The 24,358-nt window shown below is 37.0% G+C and overlaps 1 long non-coding RNA gene across 1 annotated transcript in view; it reads left to right on the forward strand.

The window, feature by feature from the left end:
* LOC143687118 (uncharacterized) overlaps nt 1-24,358 on the forward strand; it is a 120,283-nt gene that overhangs the window by 62,124 nt on the left and 33,801 nt on the right. The window contains exon 2 of the long non-coding RNA XR_013177436.1: nt 21,875-22,051. This is a non-coding gene — a long non-coding RNA (uncharacterized LOC143687118). The remainder of the gene's footprint in view (nt 1-21,874; nt 22,052-24,358) is intronic.

Below are 24,358 nucleotides of genomic sequence, written 5' to 3' on the forward strand. Positions count from 1 at the left end.
GCAGGTACTATAATGCATACCTTTACAAAAACCTTGCTTTTTAATTTTTCAGGTAGATTGAGTGAGTCAAACAGAAAAAGCTGCTGAACTTGATCCTGAAGGTGTCCACCATTCTTCTCATTATTTTGATATTTATACTCTATGTGGACAGCACATACACTTCTGGGAGTTAGGGTGAGGTGACCAGATGTCCCAGTTTCTTGGAGATAGTCTCAGTTTTGTTATGTTCTCTTCTTGGTAGTTGATGGACCTGGTAAATATCTTGGATCAGGCTCTCCTTGACTTTCCTTGAAAGAAACTGAGAAATATTGGTTAGTATTATGATAACTCTATTAGGAGCTTAGTAAATAATGTATGAAACAATTTCAGCACTGTTCTCTTAACTTTGTAGTGCATTATAGCCTTCATGGTAAGTCTTCATGAAAAGAAGTGAATCAAGTGAGGATGATCCAGACATATCTCTCTAGAACTAAGAGATACAGTTCCCAGGCATCATTCTCCAGTCAAATTCACTTAAAGGAACTATCCAGACTTTTCTCTGTTTAATCTGTTGAACAATTTATGTCATATTTTAAAAGTACTACAGGACAGTCCACTGAACTACAAATTATAATTTAATTTTACCATATTATGTTCTCAGAAACCAAAAAAATTCAACTTTTTGAGTGGTTGAATGATAGTAAACAAGGATGCAATTTAATCTAGAAAACCATTCAATTATATTTTCAACATTGCCTTTTTTAATGGGGGAAAGAAAACCTGAAATACCAAAGTATTATAAAACAAATCCATTTCACAAATTAAAAAATATGCCAAGATGGAAAATATGAGTAAATATAACCTGTCACTCTACTAATAAAAAGTATATGGTTTCTTCCATATATGGTGTCTACAAAATCATCAACAAGTCCTCTTAAAATGTGATGCACATCAGGAAATTTGGACAAAGTTTAGATCTCTGAGTGGTAATCAAGCTGAGAAAGTGGAGGATGAGGAAGCAAAGTGTACATTCAGGACTTTCTTAGGGGAGCCACATGATCTAAGTATGACACACAAAAGGCCCCTTTTCTTGTCCAGGTCACCTGGGCAAGAGGGGGATCTTGTTAAGGTCCTCTCATGCCTCTGACTTATAAAGCCAAAGGGCATTTGGAGAGATATGAGTGAATCTCAGCTTTTCTTTACCTGGAAGGAGGAGAGGGAGAATAGAGGTGCCTGAGTGAGTAGAGAATTCACACTTTGAAGCCTATAACTAGGTTTCCACATGATTTCCACCCTCATTAAAGAAGTTTCTGAGTTTGCTAGCTGTTGGAATGCAACACACCAGAGATGAATTGGCTTTTAATAAAGGGGGATTTATTTCATTAGTTCTTCAGAAGAAAGGCAGCTAACTTTCATCTGAGGTTCTTTCTTACATGGAAGGCTCAGGGTAATCTCTGCTGGCCTTCTCTCCAGGCCTCTGGGTTCCAACAACTTTCCCCGGGGAGATTCCTTTCTGCATCTCCAAGGCCTGCACTGAGCTGCAAGTGCTGAGATGAGGTATATTGAGCTGCTTGGGCTGTGCTACATTGCACTCTCTCATTTAAGCACCAGCCAATTAAATCAAACGTCATTCATTGCAGCAGGCATGCCTCCTAGCTGATTGCAGATGTAATCAGCAACAGATGAGGTTCATGTACAATCGGCTCATGTCCACAGCAACAGAACTAGGTGCCTTCACCTGGCCAAGTTGACAACTGAATCTAACTACCACACAAAGTATATCATTGAACATATACACTTCACAAAGAGAGGTTTATGGATTCTTTTGGAATGCATGAAGTATCAGTTGCAATTGGTATGCTATGCACAAAACCTGGCAATAGTTGGAAACCAATCGATTCTTCCAGCCATCAATAAATAATTCAACATACCTTTTCAAACATTTACTATGTACCATGCATTGTGTTAGGTTCTGGTGATAAAACAGAATTCTGCACCTTAAGGGACTTAAAGACCAATAAAGAAGACTGTATATAAATGAATAAGTGCTATGATGATTTAAAGGAGATCTGACTAATGCATTTTAGGAACACAAAGGAGACAGTCAAATCTATCTATGTGTGCCTGTTAGTATGTGTGAGTGTAGGAGAATGTTGTCTTTTAGAACATGGTCTTAAATTCTTTGAAACTCTTCTCTTCAAGGTAGAGTCTTTTTCCTCTCTCCTTGAATTTGAGAAGGCCTGTGCCTGTTTTGACCAAAAGAATGTGGTAGAAATAATACTATGTGACTCCAGAGGATGAGTCATGGAAAGCCATGCAGCATCCTCCTGTTTCTTTTGGAATGCTCACTCTCTAGATACTCCTTTTGGATACACTTCTCAGAACCAGCTGCCATGCTGTGAGAAGCCTACGCCATGTGAAGAGGACTGTGTAGGCTTTCTGGTTCCTACCGAACCGAGCCTCCCCCTCATCCAGCCCTAGAACAGACATGATTCTGATTTATCTGTGCAAGGCCTTTATTTATTACTAGGCTTCACTGAGATATATTATAGGAGAACCAGATAACTGGAGAGATATACCGTATTTATGAGTAAGAAGGTGTCGTGGTTAATTTTATGTGTCAGCCTGAACAAACTGTAGTACCAGTTGTTTAATCACACATTAATTTAGGTATTGCCGAGAAAATATTTTGTAGATGTGGTTAACATCTACAATCAGTTGATGTTAAGTAAAGTTAATTACTTCAATAATGTGAGTGGGCCTTAAGGCCTTAAGAGCAAAAACTGGAATTTCCCAAAAAAGAAGAAATTTTGCCTCAAGACTACAGCATCAACTCCTGCCTGTGCTTCCAGCCTGCTGCCCTGTCCTACATATTTCCAATTTTCCAGCACCCATAATCATATGAGTCAATTTCTTGAAATAAATCTCTTGAAATAAAAAAGTAGACAAAGGCATAGATAAATACATTAGATAATAGATATATATATAGAGATAGATAGCTACATATACACCTACCTGCATACACACATACCTACACACATATATAGATAATCCTATTCTTTATGTTTCTCTGGAGAACCCTGACTGATATAGAGGGGATGGGAATGTTAAAATGCCTCACACCTCACTGTCCTAACCAAGTTTCAATCATTTTTCTCAATAAGTACTTTTCCATTGTTTATGCCTTTTTTGTACATCAGAGTTTCAAAAGTTATCAAATGACATTTTTAAATTTAAATACTTTTCCAGTTTTATCGCTGCTTTTTTGCTTGTGAGAAGGATTTGCCAAAGTCTTACCATTCCTCTTACTCATTTTAAAGTCCCAATAAATTCCAGTTCTTCAGATAAGTGTGTTTGAAAGGACAGGTACCACTGTTTCCATCTGAATGTTAAGGGTTCTCTGCTTCTGCACTTCTAATTTGATTATCTGGCCAGTTAGATGGCATTTATCACATATAAGTTTGTAATATTGTCTATATATTTTTCTGACTTTATCATATTTTCATTTTACATTTTCAACTGCAGCATAAGCTTCCCCTCTCCATTTTTCAAAGATTCTTCTGAGTAAGAAAAAAATGTGCAACAAATGCTATTATTTCTTTAAAAAACTGAATATACTCTTATTATTGTTTATTACCTTTTTGTCTCCCTTCATTGTAAATTTAATATAGTAGTCACTTAATGAATGATCACCTGTCTAATGAAAACAAGCAACCTTTACACTGAATTGTGTTTTTATAGAAAGTCAAAGTCCAACAGAGCAATGGCAATTTCCACATGTTGAAAACTAGCTACAGTCCATTTATCTCAAGCAAGACCTAATATAGTAGCATTCTACTTTGACAAAAGAATTGGGGCAGTCCCTTAGAGTTCATGCTAATTAGATTGCAGATGGCTTCAAATCTTTTCAAGCTTTTTTTCTTTTTTAAATTTAAACACAATGGGGAAATGAATTAAGTATTGCATGTCAGTTAGCCCAGCTGCATTGTAAAGCAAGTGTAATTTCAAATTATGCATGTCATCTAGCCATAGGCTTACTCAACTGTAGGAAATTGGTCTCATTCTTGGCGAAGCAAAATCAAAATAAACTTTAATCCAACAATCTCAATATTTGATAAGCAATAAAAAGTAGCATCTGTTTGTCAAAAGAAAGAGTCTAAAATGCTGGACAAATAGATATGCTTCCATAAATGTCAAGATTTTTTGTTCAGATTGTGCAACGCAGAAATATTATCTCCATGACCATATACGTTTTTATTATCATGTCTCAACAGGAGTGCTCTGGTTGAGAAACCACTTTGATTCTAATTTTTTGCCCCCACAGATTATGAGTTTCTCATTCATCCTTTCAATCCCCTGTTTTTTTTTCTTCTTTTGGAATGTTCAATCAAATTCAATGTGGCCAATTTTGAGTTATTGGAGCATAAAAATGAAAATGTTTCTTTCATCAGATAGATCATTTTTCAAGTGTCTGGGGATAGTTAACTTAAGGGATGATTTTTGAAAAGTCAGACTTTCTTAAGAATGAAATTATTCAAGAAAAGTTATTTCATCGGCAATAAGACCATTGAAATAAATGGGTGGTAGGGTGAGATTTGGAGATGTATAGAACCTGGAATGCATATAATTAGTTTTATAATAAATACTTTAATCCATCTGTTCTCTTCCTTCATTATAGGAAATGATCAGTAATAGGTGGCCTTGACTTTTCTCTGTTATTCCACTTTCAATTTGTACTTCTTGTATGTCTCCAATACCTTGGGCAATTGGACCCCAACTCCTTCTTTTGTGCATACTCTTGTGGCAGAAAGGTTGGAGAAACAGAGTAAAAAGGAGAGAAGAGTGTTCTTCAAGACTAAATCCCCCCTTCTACATTGCCCTTCTGTATCTTTTAGAAAGGCCAGAGTTGGGTACATGATATTAGCCACACAGGAGGTTGTTGTTACTGCCCCATATCACGGTATTTTCGTTTCCTGAGATGCTCAAGCAAATACCATGAAATGGATCAGGTTAAACAATGGGAATTTATTTGCTTACTGTTTTGAAGCTAAAAAAAAATCCAAATCAAATGTCATCAAGATGATGCCTTCTTCCCAAAGACTGACTTTCTGGGGTTGTCTGCTGGTGATCCTTTCTTGGCTTTTCTTCATATGGCAGTGAACATGGCAGCCTCTCCTGTACTCTCCTTTCTCTTCCAAATTCGTTGATGTTCAGTTTCTAGCTGTTGCACTGGTTTTATCTCAGTTTGTCCAGATTTCACTCTATATGAAGGACTTCAGAAATAGGATTAAGATCATCTTGATTGAGCTAACATCACAACTGAAATAACCACATCAAAAGTCCTACTTAAAATGGGTTCACACCCACAGAAATGGATTAAATTTAAGAACATGTTTTTTCTGGGGTACATACCACTTTAAACCACCACCACAGCTTTATCTTATTTAGTTGTCCTGCTTTTCCTTTGCTAATTATTTTCTTGCCCTGAGATTCCATAGTCTGAGCACTCTATTTTCCATAATAGTAATGCTTTTGGCAGAAGTCTAGGGAAGCAAGTGTTGTCTCAATAAGCAGATCTTTACAACATGACAGCTACCTGACTTATGGAATGTAATTCAAATGGTAAAAGAAGTTTACTGGGTGCTGATGAAACTGCACAATATCTCTACAGTACTTTGATTGTCTCTGTTGGTGTTCTATCCAGGTTCCCTGGTATCTATTTTCTGTGTGTCCATCCCCCAGCTACTGTGTGCTGTGCTTCTAACCGCTTGCCCCGCCCGCAACCTTCTTCAGAAGACTGCCCTTTGGCTATTAGAGCTGCTTTGCTAGTCTGCACTAAAAAACAGGCAGTGTACAGGGCAGTCAGTAGCCTATGACCTACTGGTGTGTGAGCACAAAAGCCCAACTTGCTTGCATCAGGGCAGGACAAACTCTAGGGTCTCATTTATGCTTCAGAGCTTGTCACAGGATCAAGCCAGAACTGGGACTTTACTTGAAATCCATTAGAGCTTGGCTTTGATATCTTGCCTTGCTTCCTTCTCTCTGTTACTGGTTTTGCCCTGGAGTACATCTTTAACAAATCACTTGTACATGAATCCTCATCTCAGGGTCTAATTCTAAAACTCAACTCAAGGCAAATATCATGACTGTTGTAATTATAATAATAATGATAGCTAATATCTGGCTTACTCCATATCAGACACTATTTTAAGCATTATGTATAATGCATACATATATTATAAGTAAATAAATATATATCATGTATGTTCACAAAACTGTGAATAGGTACTAATCAGCATAGCAGTTGACTTTGCACAATAGTTTAAAAGATATAAGGCCTGATCAAAGGTCATCCCTTCTAGTTTTATTACTGACCTCTCTTTTTTCCTTCCCCACTTACTCTCCTCAGTCCTACCTAGGCCTTATGTTTGCAAGTCTGCACCTGGTATCACCACATAGTCTTTAGATACCTACAAAGATTTAAGGTTCTTGCCTCAGGGAAGTTTGAGGAAGGGGTCCATTACATACAGTTGTTCCAAATCACACACAGACCTGAGAGGGAAGTGGGGCTCGGGCTGTGGCACCCAAGATTACAATGGTCATGAAAATGGTGGTCAGCCCTTCTGCAAGAGAGTTAATTAAAATAATTTTAGGTAGGAAGTGGCAAGAGGGTAGTGATATTAACATACCTGGTTTTACAGAATTATGGAGATGTCAAGGATTTTGATATCAATTTTGCTCCCATTCTTCTCCCCACATGTACCTTATTTAAAAGAAAATCATAACTTTATTATATGCAAATTACTAATTAATAACATCTTGTAGGATTAGCAATTCCAGTGCTCCTGAAATCCTATAATCTTTTTCTGTAAATTAAGTCAAAATTTCAAATTTCTCATGCCCAGGAGCCTAGCAAATACATTTATTAAACACTTTTGTTTTGTTACATTTCTTTATGTTTCCTTTTATTTGGAAATGGAGAATGACCTATACTTGTCAGGATTGCAATCCTTTATGCACTGGAAAACTGTCATTATGCGGCTTTCTCCTGTGTTGGCAGAATAATTCCCTTTTTTTTTTAGCTCTTCATTTTCCAATCATTTAATCATCTTGCTACTTTCAGATTCCTTTCTACATTCCTTTTCCTCCTAAGAGAACACCTCAGACTTTGCAAGACATATTAAGTAGGTGTATTGCATACATACAAATTCCATGAATGCCTGATTGTTTTACAAATATCCTTTAGGCTTACTCTACTTCAGGCTTCTTTCTCAAGTGTTGTATCAATGTCTGTGTTTCCCATGCCTAACTACTAAATAAATAAAGTAATTAATAAAGGCAAGAGCAGTACCCTATGCATACACTTTATTGCGAACCCTAAATGTTTTTCTGCCTTTTAAAAAAATGACATCGATAAATCACTTTGTCCCATCTTGACTCCAACCCAGTTGAATCTCTCTTACATCACAGCATCTTTATTCCTTCCTTCAACCTAATAAATCCATTACCAGGGGTTAATGCCTGGTATCCTGGAAGGGAAGGTAATCTAGTACATCACAAAAAGCATTCAAGATTTGGGTTTGCATCTTGGATCTGCTATTTTCAGCTGTAGGATATTAGGCAAATTTCTTAAGTCTTTCAATTATTCAGTCTCCTCACCAGCAAAATGGAAATTTTGATAGATACTTTGAAATTTTGACAGTTGGAGACAATACATCTAATAGGTTGTCAGTCAGTAGTCCCTTATCAATTGAGTGCAGCTGATGTCAGGGAGGCTTTCAGCTTCAAGGAGAACCTAGGCCAATCTTAGTAAAAGAGCTTTGACTTTCTTGAGAGGAAAATTTTCTCTGATGTATATACAACAATGACTTTGTTTGAGGAAGTCTTTGCCTTACAAAGATTTCACTGATAAATTTGAGAAAGTGCAGGGTATAATGAAAGGAGTACTCAATGTGGAATCAGGAGACCTGACTATCCTCCTTTGCTTTGCTAATGACCTCCATAAATTGAGCAAATCACTTAACCTGTATGGGTACCAGTTTCCTTATCTGTGATAAAACGTTGAAATAGAGGATGTCTAAAATGTTCCTTCTAAACTTTTGTGACTCGGAAATCCTTTTTTTTTCTTTTTAAATTCAATTTTATTGAGATATATTTACACACCATATAATTCTTCCAAAGTATGCAATCAATGGCTCACAGTATCATCATCTGAGATTCTGTTTGAAGAGCTCATGAGAGACTGGGGGAAGGTAGTTGCAGCAAAAACAGCTGAGAAATTGATGTAAAAGAACAGCTTCCTTAGTTATAGGCATAAGATGATACTCAGCAAAGGAAAACATCCTATAGTTAAAACTAAATTTAAAAAGAAAAGAAAAAAATTGGCAACTTTAATGTATTTTGGAAATTTATGTTTTCATGGAATATTTTCAGAGTTCATTGGCATTAAAAACCTTGCAGTATGTCAGCTACACTTTCCTAGGATGGTTTCTAGCAGCATTTAGAAACCCAGCCCTTGGAACTGGATAGCATTAGGTTGAAGGAAGGAATAAAGATGCTGTGATGTAAGAGAGATTCAACTGGGTTGGAGTCAAGATGGGTAATGACACCATTAATTTTTTCCTTTGTGTTTTTGACTTCTATATCATATGTATTTATTTTTCAGGAGGGAGATTATTTTCATTATGATTCTGAGATGTGCAAAAAGTAACTTCCAGTTGCCACAAACTTACCAGAGACCCTGCTGGGAGACAGAGCATTAAGACACATGCTGTGCTTTCATCCCTGTAGAACCTAGAATGTAGAGTGAAATGGCTGTGTTTCAGCAGTCAATCCACTACTGTGCATATTACTTGCCAGAGGAGCTGCTGTTACTGAAATGAAAATAGATTCAATTTTCATTTTTCATATCAGATGGTAATATGCATTATAGATATACAATGCATCCATCCTCATCAATATGGCCATGACCCCAGCTACGTCCTTTATCCTCTCTTTTATAACAAATGGCAGAGAACTTGATAACTTTGCCGTGAAATAAAGCTACATTGGTATAACAGTTATTATATAGATTTTGTATCATTTTTATTGCTAAAAAATACATTTTATTAGGGTGCATGGGTGGTAGAATGCTCAGCTTCCATATGAGAATCCTGGGTTCGATTCCCAGTCCATGCACATGCTCCCCCCAAAAATACATTTTTATTGATGATAATTGGGAAGACACAGAAAATATAAATGCAAAAATTAAAATACTCTGGAATAAAATATTATTACCGATAGCTATTGGTAAATTTTTTTTCACATGAACAGGCCCTGGAAATTGATAATATTTTGATGGGCATTCTTTCAGTCTTTTTCTGTGCATTTCAAAAACTGTATCATGAAATGTTTTCCATGACATTAAATGTTCTTTGGGAATATGTTTTAGTGGCTATTACACATGGATAATATTAACAATATTAAGCACCAATATGGCATAGGCACTGATTAATCAGAGGAAGTCCTACTGGTTCACAGTGGCTAGAAATCAGTTGCTTGTACAGTTCATGGTTTCACTTATATTCTAGTTTACTAGCTGCTGGAATGTGTTGTACCAGAAACAGAATAGCTTTTAAAAGGGGGAATTTATTAAGTTGCAAGTTTACAGTTCTAAGGCTGTGAAAATGTTCCAAATAAAGCAAGTCTATAATAATAATGTCCAAATTAAGGCACCAACAAGAGGTTACCTTCACTCCAGAAAGGCTGAAGAAGTTCAGGGTTTCTCTCTCAACTGGAAAGGTACATGGAGAAACTGGTGATGTCTACTAATTTTCTTTCCAGGCTTCTTGCTTCATGAAGCTCCCCCAGGGGTGTTTTCCTTTTTCATTTCCAAAGGTCTCTGGCTGCGTGGGCTCTCGTGGGTCTCATGGCTCTCCCATCATTCTGAAATTTTCTCCAAAATGCTTCTTCTTTTAAAGGATTCCAGTAAATTAATCAAGACCCATTTGGAATGGGTGGAGTCACATCTCCTTCTAATTAGAGGTTAATACCCACAATTGGGCTGGTCACATCTCTGTGAAGATAATGTAATCAAGCTTCCAACACACAGTACTGAATAGAGATTTAAAAAAAAGGCTGCCTCCACCAGGTAGATCAAGATTCAGACATGGCTTTTCTAGGGTACAAAACCCTTTCAACCAGCACAACATACATATAAAAAAATTTAAACAATACATGATTGCTGAAGTTCCAATAATTTTTCATTATGAATTATGCCATAATGTTCACACCTTTCATTATATTTGGTATATAAATGGAGTCATTGGATCAGAGGAGCTGCACATTTTTAAGCGCTTTAATACATATTGACAAATTGCCACCATTTCCTCCCATCTGCAATGTATGAGAGTTCATTTCCCTTTGCCTCGTCAAATGGGTAGTATTTTAATAAATAAACTCTAGAGTCACTGTCCGCGACTTCTCGCTCAGCGTCAAGCCCCTGGCCGGCGGGTGAGACAATGAGGAGAGACAGAGAGACGCAGACAAATCCGCGCTGGTGAGAAACACAGATCCAAGACACGTAGCAGTTGTAAGCACAGACCTTTACTGGAGTTAAGCTTGCATTCTCTGTTACAGGTTCCGCGCGGGCGAAATATCCCGCGGGGGAACAACCTCTATGCGGCCGTCAGGTACGGCTCCCTGTGGGTCGTCTCCACCCACCCCGTCCGGGTAACCTCTTATATACTGTGCCCAAACCCAATAGGTTAGTGCCACGTATACAGAGGTGATTGGAAGATAGGGTTGGTGGGCGTGTGCGTCATTTGCGGAAGCAGGATGTGAGCGCCATCTTGGCTCACTCGATGGGCGGGGGGAACTCTAGAGCAGGCTGCAGCGTGTCCACTAGGCCAAACCCGGAAAGCGGCTCTCTACAAGTCACTTTGGCCAAAATCATTTAAAATTTTAACTTGCAATTTTTTCATATATCTCCATTTGTAGTCCATTTTTTCCTGTTATATATTTCCTTTTTATAAATATTTACCTTTTAAAATTTGTATGTTTCATCAGTTTGCAAGAACTAACTATATTTTAAGGATCTTCATTCTTTTTCATTTATGTGGAAAATAGTCTTTCTCATTTTTGCAGTGACTTCTCTTTCAGCTATTGATGACCTTTAAAAAAATCCCTCAAATACAAGAAAAAAACTTGTGGTACATGAATAAATAAAATACGCTTGGAAAAAGTTTTACTCAAGTTAACATACCATAATTACATGATAACCTTTTCAATTAGGACTTGATTTTGATAAAATATAATCCTATAAGCCTTAATTGATTGCTAAGGATTTATAGCAGTTTTTCACATGATCAGAGAACTAGAGTTTCAGTAAATGTATTAGTATATTTTGTCATGTATTCATCCTTCTATCCTTATCTCCTCCTTTGGATTCTTAGCCTTTTTCAGATGTTTTAGTCAGAATGCTGTTACCTACTATCAGTAGAACCCCAACCTGAGTGCCTAAACATTAAGGAGACATTAGCTTACATAACAAGATCCCAAAAGAGGCTGGCCGTCGAATTGGATAATTTGGGAATTCAACCTTATTAATGACTTAAGTTCTCTTCATCTTCTCAGTTCTGTATCATTAGTTTATCTGCTATAACTCTCCATAGTTGCAAAATATTTTTAGCAGCTCCAGGCACACATATTCATACTCCAGAATCCAGAGACAGAGAAAGGTACTGTTCCCCCCCTCCCATGCTTATTTTATAACAGAGTTTCCCTGAAAACATCACACTTTCCAGAATTGCATAACATGCTTATTCCTCAATCAGTTAACTAGCAAGGGAAATAATATTTCCATGATTGATTTAGACTATTCAAGATCTACCTGTCTCCTGGGGCTGAGGATAGAGTCATGTTTACTGCCCACATAGCAAAAAAGGAGATGAGAGGGCATGTTGCAGTCAAAAAAGAAAGAGAAGGGTTGACACAAGCAATCAACATTACCTGCTATGGAAGAAAAAGAAGAACGGTGGTTTGCATATTAAAATTTCTATACAAAAGTTTGTTGGATAAATCAATAAAATAAAATTCTTAGGTACTTTTTTGCCTAATGTGCATGTGGTACTCAAACACAATAACCCAATGTGTTAGGTATTGCTACTATTTAAATTTTTACATCAGATAATTTAGATGTTAGCAGACGTTTTAAACAACTTGTTCAAATTAATTGAATCTGGGTTATATTGCAGTATCCTTGTCTGAAGCTTATATATGCTCTTAGCACTATACCTAACTGCCCCTTTGAAAGAAGAAATCTTGCCTTGCATTTTCTTGCATCCCAAGCAGCTAGCACTGTATACTGTTCAAGGTAGGCATTTGAGAGTCCTTCATGATGCCAGTGGTAATGCAACCAGATCATAGCTAAGGTGTATGTGCTGTGCTCTCCAAGAAGTCTCAAAGTTAGCATGGATGGAATACTAGAAAAAAGAACATAGTCATTGTGATCTGATTTCTACAGCTCTTTTTTTTCCCTACAGTTATTTTTAATGTCTTATCTCAAACTTTCTAAAGTTTGAGATTAAATATATACATGAGGAAAACTGGGTTCCTATCCATATGCCTAATAGCTATAGTGGATAGTAAAAGCTCTGCAGTAACCCTCTCACCTACTGTACTCCTCGTTCTTAACTACAACTGATAGGTTATATCTGTAACAATCTTAAATTCAACATTGCAAGAAAAACCCACAGCCACAGGGCTAAGTGGTAGAAAATTGAAAAGTGCTCTATTATCTTAAAGTCAATGTCAGCATAAAGAAAATGCTTTGGATAAAAAAGAAAAAACATCCACAACTATAATTGTTTCTCATTGCTGGTAAGAATTATGATTTTTTTTGAAAAAGCTCCTTCCAAATAAATCACTTGTTTTAAATTTTATAATGAGGCAAAGTCATTTGTGAGGCCTCCTCTTCAGCACGTTTGTATAAATATTATAAATAAATAGGACTCATGTCTCATTAGAATTCAAGATCTGCTAAAGAATATCACAGGCTTGGGTATTATTATGATTTCAGAACTCTGGAAGTGACTTCCAATCTACCTAAAGTTTCATTAAAGGGAATAAAATTAATTAGAAAGTTACTATATTAGGGAGGCTTTTACTCCTAAAGCAACATGGGTTCATATTTCAGTGCAGTATCAGTTGTAAAGACAATATTGAGGCTGCTGGAAGTGGATATGCTTGGTTAAAAAAAACCCTTTTGTTGCATGGATCCATACAACATTGATAACCACATTTCTAGGGCAAGAGGTGCTTTTGTGGGTAGGGTTTCCCAGGAGATGAAGTAACCACTAATTCACCCAATGTTTATTGAGAAGGAGTTACTGTATAGGACATTGGGAATACAAAGTTACCCCTGAGCTCACACTCTAATGGGACTATAGATAGATAAACCACCAATTAGTCTCCAAGGTGCTAAATATTCTGCTAGATGGATGCAGAAAGTACTCTGGAATCCCAGAGGAGAGAATAACTAAATCTGAGTAGGACAATTGGAGACTCCTTCACAGGGTGGCAAGTCTGTTTTGTGGGTGTGCAGACTGGGCCATAGCACTATGTACAGTGCTGGCTGCTAGGATGCAGCAAAGTATATGACAAGGTCTCTTTGGGAGTGACAGCAAGGTGTAGTGGAGAGAGCACGTTTAGAAGGCTTTGCACTTGGTTTTAATGCCCTACTGTCTTGAAATTCCTAGTAATTTTTTAACAAGGGGTTCTGTATTTTCATTTCCCCCTGGCTCTCATAAATTATATAGCTAGCCTGTGTGGTGGTCACATGTGAGGGGCATCAGAGTTTAACATATGAACAGAAAATGGTGAGAAAAATTTATGTTGGGTCATAGGGACAGCCTGTACAAAGACGTTATGGTATAAAAGCTCTCTTCATGGGAGTAGGGATGAGGTAAAAGTTGAGATGACAAAAGGGAAAAACAAAAGTGGTGAGAGATTAATTGGTGTTCTAGTTTGCTAGGTACTGGAATACAATATACCAAAAACAGAATGGCTTTTAAAAAGGGGAATTTAATGAGTTGCTAGTTTACAGTTGTAAGGCTGAGAAAATGTCCCAATTACAACAAGTCTATAGAAATGTCCAATCAAAGGCATACAGGGAAAGATACCTTGGTTCAAGGCCAATGAAGTTCAAGGTTTCTCTCTCAAGTGAGAAGGCACATGGCAAACACAGTCACAGTTTTGCTCTCATCTGGAAAGGCACATGGTGAACATGATCAGGGTTCCTCTCTCATCTGGAAGGGCACATGGCAGACATGGCATTATCTGCTAGCTTCTCCTCTTGGCTTCCTGTTTCATGAAGCCCCCAGGAGACATTTTCCTTCTTCATCTCCAAAGGTCGCTTGCTGGTGGACTCTACTTCACGTGGCTATGTCATTCTGCTCTGCTCTCTCTAAATCTCCTTCATTCTCCAAAATGTTTCCTCTTTAATAGGACTCCAGAAACTTCTCAAGACCCACCCAAATGGGTGGAGACATGTCGTCACCTAATCCAGTTTAACAATCACTCTTGATTGGATTATATCTCCAGGGAGATTATCTAATTACAGATTCAAACACACAGTATTGAATAGGGATTATTCTGCTTTTATGAAATGGGATTTACATTAAAACATAGCTTTTCTAGGGGAACATACATCCTTTCAGACCAGCACAATTGGAAAGGCTCCTTGGGCCTGGCTTGTGAAGTAATAAGTCTCTCGTGCTCTGTGCTATGGTAGAATAAGAGGTGGCATGTTAATGAGGAAGATAAGCAGTAATCATTGATCCCACCTCTCTAAATTCAGAATGAGTTGGATTGTTCAGCAGGATAACCTGAGACACCTGAAATTCATTTGTCATTCCTAGATCTAGAGAGCATGGTGGAGTAAAAGAAGCACGACGTTGAAGTCAGACATTTGGCTCCTACACTTATCAGATATGGCACTGAGACAAGTTATTTAATATCTCTGAATCTTGGTTTCCTCATCTGTAAAATGCAGAAAATAATGCATAGCTCACATTGAGGATTAGATGAGATAATGCATATGAAGTGCATGCCTATGTTCTGTGTGCTTTTCTAGGGGTGGCTATTTCTTAGAAACGATGACAACTTATTTGTGTGGTTATCATTTTCCCCTTGTTCAAGAAATTGGAGTTGATAATTCTCAATCCATTTTAGCCTACCAAGCAAATACAAAGTAAAAAGAATAAAAACTTATTTTGGAAGGGAGAAGTATGGGTTTGGTGAAACCAATGCCCCTTGAATTCCTCTTGTGGTTGCTCTTTCCCCAAGATGATGGTCCCTTTGTATATCCAGTGTCTCCAGTGCTCTCAGCCCATTCTTCTTTGTTCTTCCTCTTCCTGATCCAGGCAGGTTCCCACTGTTCCCTTCCTCCCAAACCTAGAGCACCATTGCTAATAAATTCTTCTAGACTCATTCTCCTCACTTCTTGTAAGATCTCCTAACACCTGTAAAATCGCCTGGGTTCACCTTCTGTATCTGCCTCTAACAAGTTGTGGGAACTGGAAGGGGTGTGGACTTAATAATCCTTATCTTTTTTCTTCACTTGTAAAATGGGAATAATAATGGTATCTACTTTATAGGGTTGACATGAAGACTCAATGAATTAAGACATCAAGTACCTACAATGATAATTGGTAGAAAGTAAGCACTTATATATTAACTATTTTTTTTTGTATTTTCTGTAACAATAGGTATAATAGCAGCTATCATATGGCACTGTTTGAATTAGGTAATATACCTAAAAGCACTTCATTTAAAACCTGGCACCAAGTAACCCTGAATGATGATGGTTATTAATATCTGAATCCCAGTTATAGTGAAATAGTTTCAATTCTTCAAATGAATGATGCTTTCCCTCACTTCCAGTCCTCTTCATACACTGTTGCTTTTGGCTTGAACACTATTCTCCTTTAGGTAACATCTGTTCTTCAGATGTGAGTGTATTTATCACTTCTCTGGGAAGCTAGCTTTGTCAATATCATAGAATGGTCAGGTGCCCCTGCCTTGTCTCCCCATTTGCTTTAACACCCTGGGCTTTTCCAATTGTAGCATTTAGCAATCTTTACGATAATTATTGATCTTATTGTCCTCCCCACTTGTCAGGAACTCTGTAACAAAGAAAGCTATGTTTCCTTTGCATACCTTTGGACAGTTCTGATGCATACTATGCATTAAACAAATAATAATAAAATTGTTGAATTAATGAAAAATAGTAAGAAAGATAAGAGGAAAACCAGGACAGAGTAGTACCAAGAAATTCAACTTATAAGTGTGTATCAAAAAGGGATTACTAAGCTGTCAAATGCTAAGAAAGAGATTAAGTAAACTAAAGTCTTAAATGTATGCATGGGGCTTGACCACTAGGAAATTATTGGTGGCCTAAGAGAAAACAATGTAGTGATGTGATGGAGCAGGGAGCAGATTGCAGAGGAAGGAGGAATGAAAGAGAGGTGATAAACTGGAGTAGCAAGTGTAGATGCCTCTTTTATAAAGTCTGGCTATGAAGGAAAGAGTAAGAGGGCAGTGGCCAGAGGGAATAGGGGACCTAGAGGTGGCGTATGTGTGTGAGTTTGTGACTCTGTGGTGTTCCTGTATATAGGAGTGTGTGTGTATCTGTGTATAAATCTTTGTATGCCTCTGTGTGTGTGTCCATTTATCCATGTGTCTGTGTGCCTCTGTGTATGTCTCTGTGTGTTTGTGTGTGTCTTTATTTATCAATGTGTGTGGGTCTGTGTCTCTCTCTGGATGTGTTAACTGTGTGTTTGTGGGGGGAGAGAGAGAGAGACAATGTTTAAGATGGAAGAGAAGTGAATATATTTCTAAGTTGGAGAGAAAGAGGTAGCCTGAAGGGAGAGGTCACAAGAAAAGCCTGTTAACATCCTTCCTGACTGTAGGATGGGAGGAACTCAGAGGGCTGATGTTTCTGGGAATTTGCCTGCTAGGATTGGAATGAAGATGTTTTAGGTACTGTGTTTTATATATATATATGTATAAATGTCATATGTCATATATATATATATAAATGTACATTTTATTATCATCACATACTTTGAGTGTATTAGTCCTTAAGTACTGACTTATATTTCGAAAACCTGCATCCCTCCATTTGATACATATCTGGAAAAACCACATTATAATTCATTGCAAGTGAAAAGATTTGACTGCTTAAAGACATTGAATTGTTGTCTCCATTTTTACTTACAAAATATTCTTCATGCTTTCGTGTAAACAAAGTCTGAGAGAAAAATGAACAAATGATACATTTATTCATTGAAAGTTTAAGCACACTCCAGATATACTGTACACAAACTTAAAACTGTTAAATTAAAAATGGAATAATGTAGAAATCTCTGCTTCTGGTTTTGAAACTCTCAATATTTGCTCTTTTGAAAAAACATTGGGAGTGTAGCAGGGGACGTTGAATCCATATTACCAAGAATACCAAGAACAAGTAAATAAGTCAGACACCATTTGCACTTTGTCACTGTCTAAATTCCTAAGCAACATATTTGCTGAAAGAGTATATACTTCTGTCAGACCACTAGAAAAGAGGGAAAACTTTAAAACAGTACTTGGTAGAATAGAAGGTTTATTTTTTGAAAAATGTGATCACACACATAGAAAAGGGAAATATTTTCAGTTTTTTTTTGTTACTGAAAGTTCCTTCTCAACGGAGTTATCAAAAATGTAGAAATACAATTTTTAAAATTATGTGAAATTTTTTATATTTTATATTTAGAAATATGTGAAATTGAGAGAAAATTTTAAAAATTCATTTTGATTAGGGATTGCATGCCCATGTAAAATATTCACAAGGTAAAAATGAAATACAGTGACAAGTAAGTCTTCCCTTCACTATCCCAGTCACTCCAGGTCTTGTCCTAGAAGCAAGTGCTGTTATTAATTTCTAGTGTGTGAATCTTGGAAACATTCTTTGCATTTATAAACCTGTACATATTTATATGTTTTCCTCTATTAGTAGCAGACTATATACCTTGTCACGCACCTTGCTTTTATCCTGAATAGATACTGAGTTAAGGAAGTAAAAGAAAGATAATATTGGATGTCCTTAACCAGCAGAGCTTTGGCCAAAAGTTACAAGTGAAACTGCTGTTTCCACATCCTGTCCATCCAAAAATATGCACAGAGGTTTCTGTTTTGTACTGGGACATGAGGGTGGAGAAGGAAAGAATTTGAGATGGGGTGTCTGTGGTTGTGGGGAGTTAAGGATGGGAGTTGTTCTGGCCCTTAGACTGGGTTGGACTGTCCAAACTTCAGAGAAGTGGCTGTGGTCAGAAAAATAGCTGTTTTTTTAGGAGTGATTTGGTGGATTTCTGGGAAGTACGAGATGGCCAAAAGTTAATTTCTGGGAAAGAAGAGTCATTTCAGATCCTTGGTAAACAAATGAGGCATAGAATTGTAGAGGAGGCCATTTCCTCCACCTTGGAACCCAGCAATGATGTGACACTTGTTAAATCTGTAGGCAGAGAAGGTGGAAAATTATAAGCCAGAATAGGAAAGGAAGGAAAATGCAGACACCATGTAGTTATAGACTAGTTTGTGATACATGTGCGGCACCCTTTTGGAGAACACCCAAAAATAACTTACAGGATACTTAGAGATGAGCTAATTGCTAGTCAGTGAATTAGTTGGGGCTCTGCCGTCATAATTTGGTTATAAAAATAGGCTACAATTTTATTTTATACTTTCAGCTTAATGGAACCTGGGAAACCTGGCTGGATAGCTACAACAGAAAAGCTGAAGTAAAGGTGGTTGCCTTAAGGTCCACCAGCAACCCCAGAGTTCAGTGGAGCAAAGAGCATGTGAGTGTTTGGGTGAGAGGTGTATGAGTGAGAGAGCTTGGGTGCAGAATCATCCTAGGTCCTACCCAAGAGGGCTGCAGAAATAGATTGGCCATCTTGCCAGATTCTTAGGGGCTAAAGAAAGCATGTGAACAAGTAGCCTAGAGATAGACCCACCTAGATCCAAATAATTGGGTGGGCTTTCAGAATAACCCACTAAAATATCTCTCAGTAGAATCAACTCTAAGGACCAGCTCTAAGCTTCAGCCAAGCTCAGGTAGTGCTGCCCCCATTTGACCAGTCAAAGAACTGCTGTTCTTCTGCCAAGCATCCCTAGAAGGGTCAGAAACTTCCACACTGTGAGGAACAGAGGAGGAACAGATGCACTGGGGGAGCAGAGAGAAGAAGCTGGCCATACTCCATGGGAAAGTAGAGATCTCAACTTTCATTCAAATTCAGAATTTTGTATACTACATAGAACTGAACATTTTAATAGTGAGGCAGCAGTTTATGAACTTAAATTGTCTGTGGTGTCCGCACATTTCCCATTTTCATGCAAGTTTAGGAAAGGAACTAATTCTACTAAATACATAGGACAGTGCTGTATGCTCTCATCCCATGAGTTGTATTTGTTCCAGGTAACGGTTACCTGTAGACATAGGAGAAAAACAAAATTAAAGAAATCCTTGGATTCTCACGATTTCACTTCCTATCTCCTAGAAGTTCTTCAATTTTTACTTTGTTTTTATAGTTTTCTTCCTTGCAAGGTCACTAACACTTTCCTGTCACTGCTTCCCTATCATTTATTTTCTTTTATTCTCCCAAGGTTTCTTCTATTATTTTGAGCTACTGCCCTAACCGTTATAATGTTATGCCCTTCTCAGGCTGATTTGCCCACTGTCCTTACTGTGCCATTCACAGGAGGCATCATACAAGCACTTTCTGCTTCATAAAGTACAGCCCCTTGAGAGGGAACAGCCTAAGAACATTGCCCTCCAGCTGCTGTGGGCACCCCAGAGCCAGGACATTTGGTGATGGCATTCCCTTACTGGTACTCAGTTACTAGCCAACACCTCAAGATTCATTTGAAGTTATAGGCTGCTCATTGAAAATGAAACACCCTTTGCACACTTCCATGGATTATTTGAACGCCTTACATTAAGCAATCAGTTTGGCCTGTATTAGGGCTCCCTGTTAGTTTAGAGTGCTTCTCCTGCATAAATGCCCTATAGGCAGAGAGGAAGGACCTTTAACTCTTAGCTCCACTCTAACAATGTGTATTTTGCAAGCTGAGGATGATGTTTACCTCTCAATTGAGGACAATATTGCCACCCATTCATAAAATGAGTGAATAGCCACAGCATTTTTAGCAAAGTGCAAGTCTTTATTAAAGCATTTGCTCAGTGTTAACTATGGATGATTATTTAACCCTAGGTTATTTAAATCACAAATTTGCTTATTTCTTATGTTCTCAGGCTGTTACTACCTCTCTATCTACCCTCCATCTACCCTTCTCCCCTTTTTTGAGGGCAATAGCAATAGCACTTTGATTTACTTCCTATTACTATGGAATTCACATGGGTCTTTGTTTCTGGCCAGGGACTTCCACCTTAATCATCTGCACAGACAGTTTAAATGGCTTGCAAATAATAACCCTGCAACATTTAGGACTCAGTTTCCTTCCCATCTAACTTAATGCTAAAGCTAGAAAATAGGAGAGCATATGGTTGAATTATAGAATTTTAGAATCGGACCCCTTAAAACTTCAACTCTCTCATTTCACGCACTTTCTTGATGTTTCCCTTTTGTCTCCCTTTTATATTGCCTGGCTTCTTAACACATGGAGAGGTTTAAAAACACTTCTTGTATTTGGCAGTTTCATTACACTTTTATTCCTTAGCCTTCACTGACATTGGAGTATTCCCTTTCCAAACCACGTAGCACTATAATTTATTTTTTGGCTCCTGGTAAGACTCTACATTACTGTTCATTCCATGTAGAATCAGGAACCAGTGCGCATGTTGTTGATGCTTTTGCTCCCTGATGACAGGTAATAGAAGAAGAAATAGCATCTAAAAAAAGAGTTAGTCCCTGAGGACCTTCCCTGTGGTGAGTGTGTAGGATGAAAGGACGAAGGTGGACCATATACCTCAAGATTCAAGATCAGACATTATCCAAGAAGTGCCAGAAGAACACAGAACTCAACAAATTTTCTGAATGCTAATTGGTTTCCATGATCACTTTGTCATATGTTTTCTCCTTTGTTATTAAAGTGGAATTTCTTATAAAGAAAAAAGTAAATCTATTGGGATTTGTAATCCAAATTAATTTTGGAAGATTAATAGCTTTACTATTGTTGTTATGGGACAGATCGCAAAGAAATGGGAGGCAGGAGGTGCTGGGTTGTTTGCATGATGAATGGACGTGAATATTGTATCACTTCAATGGGCAGCTGTCAGATAGAGAAACTGTAGGAACATATGGGGAAGTCCATGCAATGTTTTTCTTCGTTAGATGAAGGACACTGTGCCTTTCTTCACCTACGGTTTTTGCTTAAATTCTACTTTGTAGAAAAAAATAAAAATTAGCACCTATAACAAAATATATATTAAAATAATCATAATGGTTAAAATTCTTCTTAATATTTTAGTTAAAAATCAAATAGTCTTGGTTTAACCAATTTGCAGTTTTTATGACTAGTTTTCAACTCCTACACTATTCACAGCAAGGAAGCCAACAAACGTTACAAGTAGTCTTGATTTTTGCCCCTTCAATTGCCTCCTCCAAACAACTGGATACCATAACCTAGCCAAGTCAACACATTAGCTTAATCATCGCAACACTCAAAAGAAAAAGTTAAAAACACTTTAAACATAAGCAAAATTAAGTTCCAAGTTTCAAAGTTTTCAATAGTTTGGAGAATTAAGCCAGTATTTCTTTTCTTTGTAAACTGTATCTTCCAAAACTTGATACCATAAGATAATTGGCTGGCAGATTAGTTGATATTTGAAGATATCTCTTTTATCTTTCTGTCATAGGATCATCGAAATGAAGCAAGAAGGAATATCCCTCAACTAGCCAGAGCTATTCTGTCCATTTGCTAAAGGACACTTCTCAAGAAGCACAATAATGTATCCAAGAACTCAGTGCAGTGCCATTTTCCTTGTGACTTTTTTTTTTTTTACTTTGGCAGCCATTTTAATGCTATTTAAGAGGTAAGCTTTTTGATAGGAATTTAAGAAAATAATGCTTTTCCAATGTTCTTTTTCCTTGTCAAAATTTAAGTAGTTCTAAAAGAAAATATATTTTGGATGGTTAATAATATGACACATTTCTCAATCAAACAAATCATGCCAAGTTCCAAGTGGGCCTACTTCTCATTTTGATATAATTCCCAGAGCTAAAATTTTAATATGAGAAGTGGACTGGGGAGTGCTAATCTAATTACATTTCACATTTGGGAAACTGAACCAGAATAAGACTTGCCCCTAAGCCATTACAGAAAAACATATAACTGTATTTTTATTGTTGTTTCTTATTTTTTTAATTAAAAATTTTCAATTTTATGAAATTTAAAAACATGCAGATAGTTTAAAAAGCCAATTAAGGCATATTAGAAAACAGCTATTCCTTGCTTCCATTTTTCCCCTACTCTGAATCTGATCTCCTATAAAGTATGTCAAATTCATTAGCAGTTTTTTTTCAGATACTTGCCTTTGTTTTTGTAAATTATATTCTAATGCTGTCATATCTGAATATAGTTTTAGATATTTTAGACACTATTATATATTAGTTAATTGATTTTCAAGATGAAAATCTAGTTTCTTCACTTTTTGCACCCTGAATTTTACATTATCATAATACGTATGTATTTGTTTCTACTAAACCTAAAAGTATACATGATTATATTTCCTTCCTTGAAAAATCTCTTGCTTTTTTTTGGGATTAGCAATTGCCTTGTTTTTCACTTATTTATTTTTCTCCATGACTTTGTCTATATTTCTTTCCAAAGACTTCTGTGAATCTATAAAATCTTTCTAAATCTTATATTTTCACAAGCAAAACCAACAGATGACATATCTATTCCACCTTTTTCCTGGAAATCTCTTTACATCCTCTTATTCTATTCTGGGTGCTGCTGCACCACTATTGCTTTGGAATGACCCTTTGCTACAATTCCTTTAACTCCTCTTCTGAATAGGAAATGCTGAATCTGAATTTGGTCATCTTTTTATTCCTTTTTTTTTAAATTTCTTCCCTCATTTTGGTGGCACACATCCTCCAACAGCTTTCTAAGAAAGGGGTAACTCATTTAGAGAATTTGAATAACCAAAAATGCCTCTATTCTATTTTAATACTTGACTCTCACTCATTTATCTTATTGCTTCATTATTTTCAAATTTCCGAATTGTTGAGAAGTCCAAAGATATTCTGATTTTTATGTGTAACTCATGGTTTTTATATGTGACTTTTTTTATATCCTCTTTGAAAGCTTTTAAGATTGTTTCCATTTGCTAAAGGTGCTAGAATGCTATATACAAAATGGGTTGGACTTTTTTTTTTTTTATTCTTAAGTATTTTATTCTTTTAGTTGCAATTGTAAATGGAATTCATTTCTTGATTTTCCCCTCAGATTGTTCATTACTAGTGTATAGAAACACTACAGATTTTTGAACGTTGATATTGTAACCTGCCACTTTGCTGTACTCGTTTATTAGCTCTAGTAGCTTTGCTGTGGATTTTTCAGAGTTTTCGAAATATAGTATCGTATCATATCTGCAAACAGTGATAGTTTTACTTCTTCCTTTCCAATTTTGATGCCTCGTATTTCTTTTTCTCGTCTAATTGCTCTGGCTAGAACTTCCAACACAATGTTGAATAACAGTGGTGATAGTGGACATCCTTGTCTTGATCCTGATCTTAGGGGGAAAGTTTTCAGTTTTTCCCCATTGAGGATGATATTAGCTGTGGGTTTTTCATATATCCCCTTTATCATTTTGAGGAAGTTCCCTTGTATTCCTATCCTTTGAAGTGTTTTCAACAGGAAAGGATGTTGAATTTTGTCAAATGCCTTCTCTGCATCAATTGATGCAGAGATGTAAAGGTTGGCCTTTACAATGGGAATTTATTAGCTTGCAAATTTAGTTCTAAGGTCATGAAAATTTCCCAGTTAATGCATCAAGAGAATGATACCTTCTCTGAAGACAGGCTGCTGGCATCTGGGGCCCCTCTGTCAACTGGGAAGGCGTATGGCCAGTTTCTACTGGTCCTTCTCTCTGGGTTCTGTTGCTTTAGCTTCTGTGTGTCCTTTTTTGTTTCTGTGGGCTTTCCTCTCTTTGTGAGCTCTCTCTCCAAGCTCCTCTCATAAAAGACTTCAGTAAAGGATTAATCAGTAAAGGATTAAGACCCCCTCAAATTGAGTGGTTGATATCTCAATTGAAACAACCTAATCAAAAGTCCCATCTACAATAGATCTGCACCCACAGGGATGCATAGAAAAAATATGGCCTTTCTTGGGGCTA

This window comes from Tamandua tetradactyla, chromosome 1, assembly GCF_023851605.1.
Source record: "Tamandua tetradactyla isolate mTamTet1 chromosome 1, mTamTet1.pri, whole genome shotgun sequence".
NCBI classification, from domain to species: Eukaryota; Metazoa; Chordata; class Mammalia; order Pilosa; family Myrmecophagidae; genus Tamandua; species Tamandua tetradactyla.